Source organism: Bombyx mandarina, chromosome 01 (genome assembly GCF_030267445.1).
Source record: "Bombyx mandarina strain Sakado chromosome 01, ASM3026744v2".
In the NCBI taxonomy this organism is placed as follows: Eukaryota; Metazoa; Arthropoda; class Insecta; order Lepidoptera; family Bombycidae; genus Bombyx; species Bombyx mandarina.
This window is the reverse complement of record NC_143208.1, coordinates 9,976,642-9,992,421: the sequence shown is the minus strand read 5'-3', so window position 1 is coordinate 9,992,421 and position 15,780 is coordinate 9,976,642. Positions and strand designations below refer to the sequence as shown.

The following is a 15,780-nucleotide window of genomic DNA, read 5'->3' as shown; positions in this document are numbered from 1 at the left end:
GTGTTACAATGTTGCATGTTTAATTACATATAGTAATTTCGCTGTATTTGTAATAATAAATGAAAACAATATAGACGACATGGTTTTTTTTTTTAATTTAAACTCGCTATTGTTCGCTATGAATAAAACACTTTGTTAGTTACGTTGATACTAATAAATAAACATTTAATTGTTTAAGCTTGTATGTAGTTTTTTGTAAATATTTCAAACTACTAAGCAGTAGTATACTGAGAAGACTTAGGACCGTTGACTTTTTGTTAAAACTTAAAATATTTCAGAAGTTGTTCTTTGTTTGCACACGCATCGTACGTGTTTACGTAACGATAATGTGTATGAAAGAAAGCTTATCCGTCTACTAAACAAAACCTGGTTTCGCTGACATACAAGATTATTGATTTGGCTTGGCGATTCGCGTGTTTTACGATGTTTACCCTCGGTTCAATACAGTAAACATTCAATAAACGACATTTTATACGTAGCATATTGTTAATAAAGCATATTGTTAATACTGCAAGTGCGGTAAAGTCGTTAAAGCGCAAGTTAAGGCCTATTTGAATAAGAACAGTTTTTCTTTATAACAATTAGCAATTAACAATTTGTTTTTTATAACAATTAATTTTACGAGTCGTCATTAATTGCAATAATTCTTATAATTCAAAACGTTTTCCGTAACAGGAGAAGAGACCGTTTTTATATCATACAATTGAAACTTCAACCTCATATCTCAAGGTGATATCTATGAGCCCCGGTTTTAACTTTATGCCATGTGAATCACGCACGTACATACATATCTCGTATGTCGTATCACTCTTGTCAGAGCGGTCGTGGTCGTCATCCAGCATCATTGTTGTGGGCAGATGTTATGCGCCTCACGAGCAATCGCCACTCCTCGCGGTTTGTGGTGAGCCTGGTACACTCATGCAAATAGCCGCCAACTGCCGACTTGATCTGGTCAGTCCATCGCATGGGCACCCTTCCACGCGATCTGGTGCCTTCTACTTTGCCCTGAACGACAAGGCGCTCTATGGAGTCATTTCCTCGCCGAAATGACTCCATAGAGTATACTATATATATATATAATATATACTCCATTTCCTCATTTCATATAAGCAAAAAATATTTTTAAAATGTCTAATTTCTATGAAAAGCATATAAAATACGCAGGATTCAATCTTATCACACTTTTTAAAGAAAGAACACATAGCAACTTTTGCGTTTCGTTTAAGCAAAAGTGAAAGGACTTTCATAGCCTCGAACTAATGAACTTCAGAAATGATTGATGGACATGAAAAATACTTAAGATACTTTTTTATATTATGTTTAATTTAGCTTTTTTTTATATATCAAGTCATTTCGAGAGCACGTGATCATCCAATGGAATTGGAGCAAAATCACTGAGACATATTAATTTTAAATGTGGGATAATGAAACAGTTTCCACCTTTTTTTCAATTTATTGATAATATCAGAGCTTATGGCTACTAAACAATAGATAATGATTAAAAAATGGTTGGAAAACCGAAAAAAAAGATAAGGAACTGTTTTGTCTTTTCCCTGGTATTTGTATATGTAGTGTTAAACGTAATTAGGAAAAGTCTAATCGATTTAAAACAAACTTTCAAAAATGTATTTTTTTTTTACATCGAGCTTCGTATTTAAAAACGAAGCTTTATCTTGTGTTTCGACTCAAGCTGTCTGGCATTTATCTTAACATTTGAGATGACTATTAGCTATTAGGCAATGCGTAGAGCAGTCCTGCGGTCGTTACTGTGCCCAAATATAGACCAAATTCCAGTCTTGTGAGGCGACTATTAACATGCCTCTATCTCGTTTTATCTCGCTAACTAGCGCACATACTGCGGCGCCGGCCCGAGACGTAATACGGACATCCGAGGCAGATGGTCAACGAAACACATTTCAATTCATTTTTAAATCCTCCTTTAAATATTATATTTCAATACAGCCCATTGTAATCAATGAATACATTTCCTATAGCGTCTTTGTCTGTAAAACCACAAGCCTTTAGGGCTTAATGATTTGAAATTGAATACGACATTTTATTACGTTTGGCGAAAACCGTGTTTTTGAATGAATTCTGCATTGCAGTTTCCTATTGAACGACGGTCGTGGATGTGTGAAATGAACAGGGCGTTCTTGCGGCTATGTTCATAATGGGTCCTGTCGGAGTGCCTTAGCACGTACGTGAAGCGTGGCGCGTGATCACGCATATTTTAGGGCGATGACTGATGACACACCTCCGCACTCCGACTAATGCTACAAAGGTAACTGCTTGTACAGAGCGCTAGGATCGCTCTCGGACCCAGAACAGCAATAAACTATTTAGCCCGACGTAAACACAACAAACAAGGTAGGGTTTAATTTTGGCAAATTGGACTTTGTACTGTTAGTGTTTTCAGTAATTATTCTATTTAAAAAAAAAAAAAAACATTAATGTCTGTCTTTTAGGTGTTCATTAATTTTGTAGAAATTATAAGTTAAGGGTTATGATTGGTATATGGAGGGAATTATGTTGGTTCATTGTTACGTTGGTTCATATATTGAGTGGAGCATTCCATTTTGAAGGGTGATTGACACTTTGACATTACGTAGTTTCTTCGGTTTTCATTACGTAGTTTCTTCGGTTTTTGCGAGCCGTAGACATACATAATTAAAAGTGCTCTTACGTTTTAATTTCGCATTTTTTTTGTTTTGAATGCTTTACAATTTTACTATTATAAGTAGTCTGGCCATAAATACCTACTGTTACTAAAAAAAACTTTTTTTTAACTTTTTCATTATTTTGAATGTGGAACACGCATATTACTATAAAAACTTCTTTCGATTTTGCGCCATTTCACATATTTCTTCGTGTTTATTATCAAATTACAATATGAAATGGGATGTTAAAAAAATTTGGATTGAAGTGATCGTCTTGCACAAAGTAGGTATGGAGCCGTCGGTTATATTCCACAGACACTTCAAAAGCTTGGTATCAGCCGTATGTTCGTATATCGTACTATCAACAGTTACAATAACACTTCGTCTGTCGAAGACAACAAAAGATCGGGGCGGCCGCGTGCTGTTAGAACTACAAAGGCTGTTAATGCTGTTAAAGCCAGAATTCGTCGAAACCTCATTAGAAAGCAAAAAATCTTATCGCGAGAAATGAAGATTCCCGCTAGGACTCTGTCGCGTATTTTATAAATAATATAATTACTATACAGAAAAAAGTTGACATTAAGTGTCAAGGTGGGGAGCGGCATAAGTACATGGTTTGCTAACCATTTAACACAAGATAGGCCGTGGGCTAATCTATGCAGAGAATAAAATTAATTACTTTTAGAACTTTTTGGCGGGAACGGGAGTAGTGAAGTTGTGTGATTTGTTTTATTTTGTCTATTTAGTGTTTCTTCAGGTTTAAATGTGTAATAACGGTTTTTTATTAACTCTTTAGTATCTGTGAAAGTGCACAAATGTGGGAAAATTAAACAAAGCCGCTGAGCGTAACTTCTCGGGATCCTCCTAAAAAGTCTACTGAAAAAGTCTCAGTAGATGACCACCATTTTACTGAGATAATATTTCACCCCATATCATCTCATCTCATTGCATTTCGTTTCGTTTTTATTTCATTTCATGCCATGTTTCATATTAATCAACTTAATTTCGTTTCATAATATCATTTTTCATATAAAAGAGTTTTCTTTAAAATTAAAATAAGACTTGACCTAAAGGTATTAGTCACCAGGTCATAAAGTCACTTAAAAAAATAGTTACCTACACTACATTTTTGAATTGACATTCAAACTTTGGACCCGATTGAGGAACAAAACACGCTGTAAGTTAAGACTAGATAGAACTCATTTATCAATAGCAGTTGATTGTTGTCTGTCCATCCATCTAAATCGGTGACATAATACTTGAAAAATCTATTTCAGTGGCGGTAATCACGTGGCGTCCGTGTGAAATCAAACAGCCAAAAGTAGGTGCCAACTACAGAATCACAACTACCACTTGTTTGCGAGGGTCTAAACTTACACAAGTGGAAACAATTGACGAGTCAAAGACGACTCGACGACCTGTTGAGTATCACAATGCTTCGAAATTGCATCTTTAAAATGACGTGCAACTAGGTACCTAGCTGTCTGATATTTTCAGTTCATAAAATTTTGAAGAAAATCATAATAATTGTTTTCCCGTAATACGAACATTATGAGAAAATTAATATGTCTTTCGACATTGGTTACTGTATTTATCTACACATAAGTGACAACATTGACCCGACTCATTAGTTCGGGTCGATATGAATGCGATAAAATAATATTACCCCCACCAACACGGTACACCAAGCTTGTATCCGGGTAGTTTACATTTTCCAATTATAAATACTGTTATATTACAATTATAAGTATACTCTTTAAAAAAATTGTTTTATATTCGCTTAGGCTTTTAAAACAACAGTATACTAATAGATAACATATTTACTAGGAACAGGTACAGAAAGCTACTGGATTTTATTGTAAAAATTCTATAGACAAGAGAAACCTAGTATAATAATCATCTTATCGATGCTTTTTGACGAACAAAACAATCTGACCAAATTCTCGGAAATCGACGTTTAAGCAACTTTGCTTGTATTCATGTAAATTTGACAGCAGACACACTAATGGAATTACTTCAAATTAAGCTATTATTTTACGTCGGTTACGAAACACAAGCAATGCAAGAGAATACATTGTTGCATCATAGTTTTTATTGACCGTTGCAAAACGAAAATAAAATTTAATTGTCTTCGCTTTTGACGTGTTAGTATAGTAAACCCGATAAGTTACGACAGATAAAGTTATTTATCACAAAGAGTGTGGTGAGCAACACCAATTTCTGTCAAAAAATAGAATAATCAAGAAAAGTCAAAGGATCAACTGTGTAATTTTTTTGTTCAAGTAAATGCAACAATGCTACATGCGAAACTTTTGATATCTGAAATCGTGCTCATAATAACCTTTATGGCTATCGCGATATCAAATCAGCATGAGAGAATTCATAACATCATTGAGGAAAGCGCCGTCTTAAACTCTCAATTAAAAGGAATTCCTCGAAGCGGTTGCTGTAACGAGCGTATTATAGGCTATTAACGCAAAAGGCGAAACAATTCATGCGTGCACGCGAGAACCGATACCCAAGTTTAGAAAATATCAGGCAACTGTTTATTTATTGGCATATCAATAGCAGCTAAGGGCAGGTCGAGGGCTACCGATCTTGCGAAGTTATATGTTTAGGTTTCCTGAAACACTGAATGTTATTGGTCCTTAATTTCAATTGTGTAATTCCTTCCTTCAATTACGTAATGTTGTACAGGCACATTTGGAGAAAACACGGCGTGAAGGCTGTTTTTGTTGTCTTTGTTTTTTAGCAATCTCTTACGTTACGTTACCTTTGTCCTGCAATCAGATACTATCGTGAATACAGTCAGCTGCAATTGGCACTGAAGTGCGTATTGGATTTAACGAAAGTCCTCGCTATCGGACCAAAAAAGTACCCACCATTTTTTTGCTCTCGACAAATACTCGACTACTCTCAATACTCCTTGACATAGTGTGTGGCCTGATTTTGTACGTGACTTGTTGTTACTAAACTGACACGTTGCGTGTATGAAAATAAATCTATCGAATTTATATTTGATCATCGTCTCTTTTGAATTGTAAATTTTACTTAGTTGTGAATTAATATCGCTTATTTTAAATGTCTTCTCTGTTTTTTTTTAAGTAAAATTGTTAATGTATATGTACATGAAATGCCGAAAAGAAGCTTATTTAAACAGGGTGCGTCTAAGCAACGAACAGACTACAAACGCGTGAAAGGTTTACAGTCGAGGTCGAAGTGACAATGACATTTTTAGTCTCCTAGTTATAGTTGTTCTTATTGCCGACGAAGGCCGATGTGTCCACGACCCACCTGCTGGAAAGTGGCCTATGGATTCAGCAATATCAAGTTGTTGCATTTTTATTGTTTTCGAAGCACAAAAGAGACCAAAGTGCATTTCGTATTAAGTTGTTGTCGTAGTCCAAAGACAAAGGCTTTTTAATTTAAAGCACCGATTTAAAATAAAACAATTTATTACAAAAGCCCAGATGACTCACCACTTAAAAAGAGTGTACGAGTGGGTGTTTCCGAACCTTGACCCGTACCCTTGTTTACATTAAATAAAACTAAATTTAAAAATACCCTAAAAATACATTTAAGTTTTCTTCTTTTAGTATTCAAATTTAATTTGTATATAAAATATATTATAGTGTAGAGTTTATGAAAATAAAGAACTTTTCGGCGGTAATTTCTTTTACATTACGCATTAATTAAAGCTTAAAATATTAATATAGTCACGCAATTAAACTAAAATAAACTTTGGTCACAAAATTTTCAGCAAAGATGAGCAATTTACCAACAGATGACATCATCTTTCATTTATTATGAAAGCAATAAAGGTTATTAAATTAACTTAACTCACTCAACACAAAAATGTATTTATAGCTTGTGGTACCTTTCATTTCATTTCACCATTTGGTTCTATTTAAGATGCCACACTCCCGAAATGGTCACTAAGTGAGCCCGCATGGGGAGATACCAACACAGTACCTATTTTTGCGGCAGTAACGCGTTCCGATTTGATTTGATGGGAAGGGCAGTCGTTTTACTAATACAATATAGATTCAGATCTCATAAGGTGGGTGGCTTTTGATAGCTATAGGTAGCCATATAATACCAGACAGAACGTTAATACAGGTCAAAAGAAAATCTTAATTAACAATATAAAAAAAATGCACAGAGTTAAAATCTGTCAAAATGTTATTTACTGAAAACCGTTTTCGAGTTTGTGAAATTGTTTCATTTTTTTGCGCAGACGGTCAGAAAAAGATCTGCTAATTAACAATATAAAAAAATATAGACAGAGAGTTCAAGTTTGTTAAAATGTTATTTACTGGATACTGTTTTGCGCGTTTGTGAAGTTGTTGAATGTTTTTGCAAAGACGGTCAAACCCACAAACGCCGTCACTGTGAGACATCACGTCTTCATAGCATTGAATAGTGAAGACTATCCGATCCTTCAAAGCGAAATGGATAATTTTTCACGCGAAAAGTGTGCAGGACGGTGGTATCGACCGTTCGGACGCGGTATATACGCCCTATAATCAAATTGTACGGATTGAATTATACTGCAGGATGCTGTATTTCGTCTTTCGCTAACGAAATAGTATGTTACGTGCATTTTTTTCCGCAACATCAACGCATTTTTTTCTATTAGGACGCGAGCGATACTAATAAATGTTTTATACAAAAATTAGCACTTCACTAAATCAATAATAACTATTTGACTTTTATAACTGACAAACACTGTCAGTGAACAAGGATGTAAAACTACAAGAAATGCACAGCAACCATTGTACTAGCTTAGAATAAGGGATTTTTAATTTATAGAAAAGCTCTCGCCAGTACAAAGGCATTTTAATAAATAAACTTTAATGTGCCATAAAGCCACATAAAGCTCTGCAAAAATAAACCTATTTTTTAATAATAACTAAAAAAGGGGACAGTATAATTAAAAAATGATATTTAGAAATATCTATATGTTAAAATGAAATAATCGATAATAATAATAGGTGGGTATGCTAGGTAGAGCGACGACTTACGAAATAGATTAGCATCGCCCTATATCGTCTTTTCGAATTAAATTGCACAATTTCCAAAAATATTCGAAATTGAGTTATTATGCGGAATCTTTTGGTATCACCAGTATTTTTCTCATAAATACTGTGAAAAGAGCGTAGTTTAGTTTTAGTTTTTTTTTTAGTTTACCTATGTTTTGATTACTATTAACAAAATTATTACATAATTTTATCTTGCTTTAAAACACAGATAATGTAACTGGTAAAAACAAATGTTACAAAGATGATAAATATTAAAAATATCACAGGTTAAACCTTTAAAACACTCTCCTGTAAAATTAGTAAGTTTTGAGATTATACATAATAATGCGAGAAGACGATATAGATCTATATTAAGCTGTGTGCTAATGTGGCTGACAATGGTCCATGCCATAATCAAAATAAATTGTGTCTTTAACACGTTTCATTGGTATACTTTTATAAATAGTTCTCTAATTAGTATATTATTTATTATATTATTTAACAAAAATTTTTTTAAATAGTTTTCATCAAACCGTGTTACAAAACAAAATGTACTACCTACTTGTTTGAGTTATTTAAATGATGAATTATAAAGAACCGTTGTCAAGTCCAGATATCATGAGGTGTTTGTCCCCCGGCTTATTGGTGAGTGGGTGGCGGGAGTAGGGCGCGGTCCCGGGGTATTGATCGCCGCGGCCTGCACCACCTGCCGTTGCAACTCGGGAAATTCGCTTTCCTGGCAACCGGCACGATTAAAACAGTACCCGAATTTAATCATCTTCATTTCATTTCACTCCTTAATATAATTTTTCATAAAAATAAGAATTATAATTAAAATAAGACATGACTTAAAGGTTATAGTGACTAGGTCATAAAATCCCTTAAAAAAAAACTACCCGAATTGTTCATCTTGTCCGGTGTTGTTGACGCGCATGCATGCCGATTTTAAGATCATTATGAGTAAAGCTTTATTTATTTATTTAAACAAGTAATTTGTATATATGGCTTTGGTCAAATTGGTTCTTCCATTTCCCGGGCCTAATCATGTTAAAAATATATTCTACAGCGTTATTTTATTAATCCGTATCGCAATTTGTTGTTAATATTTCGTGACACATTATTAAAAAGTAAAAAAAATATCTGTGATATAAAGTCGCAGAATCTTTGGAATTTCAGATTGTATTCATTGTTAAAAGTGTGGTAATCTAACTTGTAAGGTAATATTCGAAAAAATTAACCTTTTAAAATTTGAAATTAACATATTTAATTAAAATGTAATTTTACAAGGTATACAAGATTATATACAAAATATTAATCGCTAAAGCTTCCATCAAAGCTATTATTATCACTGAGTCCAGCTACGGTAGCAGAGTTTAGCAGATCAGAAGCGATTGACGACGGTTCGTTTGTTAATTACATAGCTTGAAAGCGAGGAAATCGAATGTGGTTATCGGGAAATTGACTTATTTGCGTCGTCGATATTGAGATCGACTCCGAATAATAACTTCGAAATTCGGTTTAAACGTTTTGTAATACGGAATTGAATGCCTTGTGGTTTTATGTTTAGTGTATTTCATAAGCTTTGTTAAATAGAGAGGGTTGCAGAAAACGAAAAAGGAGGTGATAGTGATTTGTCATAATCAGTTGACGTGTGGGGTCAATGTACAGTCTCGCGTCAAGGGGGAAGGGAGGTCAGCGTCCGTCAAATATGTGCCTTACATTGCGTGCTTGCATAATGTAATTTTTCAAAATGCCGTATGTAAAGTGTAAGTTTTTGAAGTTTTTTATTAGAACTTCTCTACTTTGCAAGGTCATAAAGAAAAGATTTTATTTAGAGCTTCTGTTACAGATAACGGCTCTTATGGATATGTAGGCAAATTAAACAGTCGTGATGAATGATTTGATCATCATTAAAATTCTTTGTGGAAATCTATTTTTCTGTGACTCCCCCGCTGGTCCCTATACTACACTACCTGTCAAGTACTTTGCTATTCTATTCCCTGTTACTTACTATGGAACATTTGCCGTACTTATTTTACCACGCCTAGTAAAGCCAATGAATAAAAACAGCAGTTTTTCTCAAGGTCGATGCAAAGGTCTGCAGTTTTAATTCTGGCCGTTGACTGGCTGGAAACTTCGTCACAAAGCATGAAAACAATAAGGAAACGTGACATTACGCACGATTATTACGAGAATGAAGTACGAGAAGGTGGTAGGCGGTGGGCGCTATTGGGGATGAGGGTAGGAGTCGACCAAGACCTTCAACTGGCAGTGTTATTGACCTGTAAATCAATTTATTCCTCATGCAAGTGTTATAAACACCCTACTTGACTATAGTTGAATGCACCAATCCAAATGTGTGGCTGGAGAGAGAGCTTTTGAATGCAAATTTAAGTCTTAGTAAATATTTTCGTTCGTTTTGAGTTTATCTATTATCCTAAGTGAGGTTGGTAAAATAAGTGAAATGAATCCTCCGTGGGAACAGTTTGCTACAGATTAACAAATTAAAGTGAAAGAATCCACCTAGTGTTCTATATTGTCTATTATAATTTTTTTAACGCTTCATATATCAATCCAATATGGACAATATACTCGTATGTATCATACACATATGTATACCTTTTTTAAATTTCGAAAACCATTAAAACTGGCATCACGTGAAAGACCTATAGATAAGTTCAAATGTTTTATTAATGAAAATAGTTTAGGCATTTGTGGTACAATTGAGATCAGTGTATAAAAGACAATAATAGAAAACAGAAATCAGTGCTTTATTAACAAATACGAGTTCAAACAATTGAAAGGGTACGAAAATTGTGATCGACACACTCAATGAATGACACTTTGCTGCATCCTCGTATCGTTCACAGTGGACATCCGCACATTGTTTCAATTGCTTAATCCTGGGTAACGGATAACACAGAGCCTTCCCACAGTGTTACTTTGTGTATCTTTATGCGCAGTTTAAGTCGCGGCATCGCAAAGTGAATTACGTTGAGTTAATGCAAGAGCGAAGACACAAGTTTCGTTTTTTGTGAAGGCTTTAAATAGCATATTGCGATCGCGTACATGATATCGTTTATGTCGTGAATACCTTTGTGCCTATAGGGTGTGTTACAGGAGCCACGAGGCGGGATACGTCGTTGAGGAGCAGCATGCAGGCCAATGGTGCAAATAGTTCTATCGTTCCTTCCGGCAATACGCACAAGGTCTGGGTTGTCGGGGTCGACGTCCTGCATTCTCCCCGCACCCCGCTCCACCCGCCAGCTGTCTCCGCCCGGTTATATTTAGACTGGATGGCGAGCTCTCACTGAAACAGTTTCTCCCCCTGTTTGCATAACGTACCAAATCCTGCGACAATACGAATGCTGAATTTACTGCTGAACAATATGAAATTTAACCAGGTTTGTCTGTTGATTTGCAAAGGTATTCAAATTGATTAGTACTGAAATAATTGCACAGAGAATAAATAGGTATTTCCTGTTGGCGTCTTATCAAGAATACTGATTTTGATTATCACATAGTGAAAACACGTGTGATGCTACAAATGTCTGTATAACTTAACTAAATAACTTCAGGAAACGCGACAATCGTTTGTATCCGAAAATGGGCGCAGTACCGTTATCTGACAAATGCAACAAGATGCAAAATATGGTCATCGCATAGTTAAACTTATAATAGAATACGTTGACACTCTTTTGAATAAGACGCCTTAAAATTTGGGAACCACTTTATAGAAAGTAAATAAAACTCAACTCTAATGACTATGTTAATGCTGAGGCTTAAGCTTCGATTCTTCGAAATGACACTTGAAGGTTTTAGGGCCCGAGACAAACACAAACAGAAGTTTCAACACCGTCCCAATGTACTAATCATAGCATTTCGTAGAACAAACAAAAACCTATAATAAAATTGTATAGTGATTATTTAAAAAAAAAAACTGAACCAAGTATCTTGAATTAAATAAAAAAATTATTTGAAATTATTCGACCGTTATATACTTTTATATTGTAACAATTCAACTTTATATACCATGTCGAGTATGTGTCAATAATAAATTCATTGGTTGGCGGATTTACGAAGCTATTAATAAAATATGATTTAAAAAGAGAATAACATTATAAGCCAGGCAGAGGCAAGTCCAAAGTCGTTGATTAGTCATTCTTGTTTATTGTTAAGGTCAGTTGACATCATTGGTATGTTGTTATGTTCATTTAAATATGTAACGAGCTTTACGCCACGAGGAACTATTTATTGAAGTGCTCAAATCGTCCACTGACGGTCCGTTTCTCTTAAGAACGACTGAAACAATGTAATGAAAAATTCAACAGAGATAATAACGACGATGACGATAAATTAAGTTCACTTCAAGCCTTAACAAATGTTTTATTTTACAGCTCTATTCCTCGGCAAAAAAAGACAGCTATTAGGTATTAATTAAGTAAGGCTAATAGGTAAAATTGAGTTAAACTCAAAGACATTTTTAGATTATTATTTTATATCAAAGGTTATTTATTATTAAAGTGATTTTTTAAACATTCTACCTTGTTTTATGTAAATAGTTGTAAATCAGACTAACACAGAAAATTCCTTCCCACTGAGAGTTAAACCGTGTGAATAGACGTGAGCTTTTGAGGAGGGCTTTCAATACCTTGGTCCTCTTGTCGCGCTTTACACTCTAGTGCACACTAAAAAGCACCTTTATTACTTTGCTTACTCCTCACGGTAGACGAACTTTTCATTTTTTTTTCGCCCAAGATGGGTAAACAGAACTTACAGCACACATACACGGCACTAGCCGGCCTCCGAAGCCTACAGAGATAACAAGAACCGTCTCGAAGAAAGCGTTTGCTTTATTTTAATTTATATAGTTTGGTATTGTGAAAATTATTGCAAGAATACTTAGCGTTTTTAATAGAAAAATATGTTACTAACCCGTTTGTTCGTGTTGTAGATTACCGAAACTGCATTATATCTGCAACAAAAATAGACGATACATAATTTACGTAATTCCATTTTAAACTTGAACGAAATCAAAGAATTGGGTATTAGAAATATCCCACGCAACGAAAGGACGAAGAATATTTTTATTACCTTGAAAATCATAATCATGATCATATGATGCTAATCTAAATATGAACTTTAAATACAAGCCGAGTTAGATAATGAAATGTGAAAGGAAAAAAAAGACCGCGAATCTAAATATAAAATTTTAAACACTAGCCGAGATACATAAAGAGATTTGAAAGGAAAAATGGACGCCGAACTCATTCGTTCTCTGATTCTAATTCTCGTGTCTTGTTTTTTTAATGTTTAAAGCGTTAGCTTCAAGCGACTCTAACCAAATTATTGTGGAGCACATTAAAATTGCTTGACCCATCTTATATTAACTATCTGCCCGCCAAAGTTGTAAGCATGAATCATTACGTACTTTTACTGCCGTGAAGTAAAGAAGACAATGGTACCAACCCATGCAAGCTATCAGATATTGATAATGATCAGAGCTAGACACAGATTTTCTCTAGATTACTCTTCGATTTTTGTCGTAGAAACACTTTTAACCATGAGATCTTAGAACTTATATCTCAAGGTGGGTGGCGCATTTACGTCGTAGATGTTTATGGGCTCCAGTAACCACTTAACACCAGGTTGGCTGTGAGCTCGTCCACCCATCAAAGCAATAAAAAAAAATTTCAACTTTTAGATTTTACCGTTTCGTCTCGTATTTTTTATTGTCATTATATTATTTATTTATTTATTTCTGAGGTTACGAAATTTTACAGTTTTCCTGAAAACGAATAATATTTTTTTGTATTATCCTTGCAGGCAGACGAGCATACGGCCCACTTAATGGTGAGTGGTTACCGTCGTCCATGGAATTCAGCAATGCCAGAGGCAGAGCCAAGCAGCTGCCTATCGTTAAAGTACTCTCCACAAGCCTCGTTTGAAGAAGTATATGTCATAGCGCTCGGAAAACATCGTGAAGGGGAGCTCATTCCAAAGCCGGATCGTAAGTGGCAAAAAAGATCTCTGGAAACGCACTGTGGATGAGCGCAGTGGCTCCAGGTAGTATGGATAAACTCTACTCCGGTGGCGGGCGACGCGATGGTAAAAATGAGATGATGGTATCATCTCAAACAATTTCTCAGAGCACTTCCCCATGGAACATACGGTACAAAATGCAAAGGAACCGAAGCCCCTTCGCAGACCCAGAGGGTCCAAACGATCCATGAGAATGGGATTAGTATATAGTTAGGGATGTAGTTTTAGACATATTTCTTTGTCTCCAAACACAACTGAAATATTGACTAGTCACTATCGCTTATAGACTGACGGATGGCTAGCCTATGACTGAACAAACTATAGAAAAGTCAACACTACTTTTTAAGTTTAAAATTGTGACAGCTCGAAAAGCAACAAAAGTCGCGTCTCTAAAATTATATGGCTTTGTTGTAACGTGGGTTGACTGCATACTAGTTATGGTGAGGCGAGTGCACGTTACCATTCAAGGAAGTGGAAGAAACATCTACGGCGGCGCATCACTTTGATCTTATGCAGGAAACGTCAGGAATAACGAAATCGTAATACATCTACGATAAACACATATCGCTTCGAAATTTAATTATTGTATTTTTCAAGCGATTTTTCAGCGCCACGTTATGCTTTCGTTCGTTTATGATATTTCGCTTGGATTGATGTTTTGTTATTAACTAATGTTTGTATTTAACATTCCTTAAGAAGTATGCACGTGGCATTATTATGTTTAAATAGAGTTTTCTTTGTTTGCGTAATTATGAATCGTGTGACGAATTTGTCTGAAAACGAACGTCAACCCTTAAATGTAACTATGTAACAACTATAACTAGGCTTATTTTATTTTATAAAATCACACATGTTTCATTCAATCAATTTAATCACAATTATTTTTCTTTACTTATTTGTTGCGTTTATACTACGCAACAGCAAATATAAGGTTTCCATAACTGAGAAAGTAAATCAGGAAGTTTAAAGCTTGAAATATATTTTTGTGCGTGTCACGTTTATAGGAAACCTGCGAAAATGATCGTTTCAGTAACGTGAGTTGCAAAATAATGAAATAAAAAAAATTGGCAAAATACGTGTCTGACGACACACTAACTTCCCGTCAGTTATCGTTATCAACGAATTTCAAAGTACCTAAACATTAAATTTTAAAAATATCCCTTTTCTCCGTTATTTAAACATCTTGTTCGAACTAATTTTCATTGAAAGTTTTTCGTATGTTGAGCCTCTAAATTTTTCTATGACTTTTGTGCCGTCTATTTCAAAACTTATACAATGCTTTAAGTGCACCATTTAGGTATGACAATATCAGGTGAGATACAAGATTATTTTATTAAATAGAATGAAAAAATAACAAAGATAATATTTGGAGGAAAGAAGGCTACGAATTGGCTTCTATAAAATTTTTAAATACGGTTCGAGAAACAAACGTCTCAAATCTTCTAGAAACAAACGAAAACTCTTTTAGGTTAATTTGGTAGACTCTTAAATGCAACCGCATATTATGTACGTACCGTCCATTTCGCTAACACATTTCTAAGCGAAATCACCAGTCCAGAGGGATCGATTTAAAAAAAAAGTATATTTCCAGTACGATATCTGCAACCACTATCATGAGAGACACGCGTGCTAAATTAAGTGATATAATATATATAGGCCACGGCAAATATCCGACTGAATAACAATGAACGCATCAATTGAAATAGAATCCTACAATTGCTTGAGAAAAAAAAGTTTTAAGACAAAATAAAACATTCGTATCCTTTATATTTTAATTTTTATCCAAACAATTTAGATCTATGTAGTTAGTGTTGAGTAGCGTAATTTTTTTTATTTTCTTCTTTCCAGTTCCGTATTTTATATTAATAAAAAAATATATTTAAATAGCAATGAAGGACGCTCAGTAGCAAAGGGAAGTGACGATATACGCAAAATAGTGGGCAGAGGATAGCGACGAAAGGTCCAGCGATCAGGTCACGTGACGTGCCTTGATAGAGGTTTTTGTCCAACATTGGAGTAAAATAGGCTATTTAGTTATGATGATATGCATACATATATAT

The 15,780-nt window shown here is 34.7% G+C and overlaps 1 protein-coding gene across 2 annotated transcripts in view; it reads right to left on the bottom strand.

The window, feature by feature from the left end:
* Nucleotides 1-15,780, bottom strand: part of pico (ras-associated and pleckstrin homology domains-containing protein pico) — an 86,270-nt gene that overhangs the window by 31,922 nt on the left and 38,568 nt on the right. Inside the window, exon 2 of one of the 2 annotated variants that reach the window (XM_028177277.2) lies at nucleotides 12,614-12,653. The exons of the other annotated variant lie outside the window; for it this stretch is intronic. The gene's annotated coding sequence lies outside the window, so the exon portion shown is untranslated. The remainder of the gene's footprint in view (nucleotides 1-12,613; nucleotides 12,654-15,780) is intronic. 2 annotated transcript variants of the gene reach the window in all.